This window comes from Miniopterus natalensis, chromosome 12 (assembly GCF_054644295.1).
Source record: "Miniopterus natalensis isolate mMinNat1 chromosome 12, mMinNat1.hap1, whole genome shotgun sequence".
Classification (NCBI taxonomy): Eukaryota; Metazoa; Chordata; class Mammalia; order Chiroptera; family Miniopteridae; genus Miniopterus; species Miniopterus natalensis.
In genome coordinates, this window is record NC_142092.1 from 20038631 (window position 1) to 20039087 (window position 457).

Here is a 457-nt window from a genome sequence, read left to right on the forward strand (position 1 = left end):
GCAATATCCTCTGAGCCCTTCCTTTGTGACATGTATAGTCACCTCCATGGTGACCCCAGGCTAGGGGAGCTGTTTAGGGCATTCCTTGTCCATTCTGGACTTAAGGAGCCAGGTTTTTGCCCCCCACCCCCACTATCCGTCGTTTTTGGTCTCAAATTAAAATATCTTTATTACTGTAAAAGTGGTTAACAGAAGTAAAAAAATTAAGAAAATATATAAAGAAGGACACAAGTAACTATTATGGGGACTAGTGGAACACAGTGGCTAAGAGCGTCAAAGGAGACTGTCCAGCAGACCTGGGCTTATATCTTGGCCCCTGCTGCCCAGTAGCTAGGAGACCTTGGTCAAATTCTTTAACATACAAACACGAGCAATGCTGGCTACATGCTTTTGTTGTTTGGATTGAATGATAGAATATATGTCAATCCCTTAGCCCTGGCTCATGGTTAACTCTCAT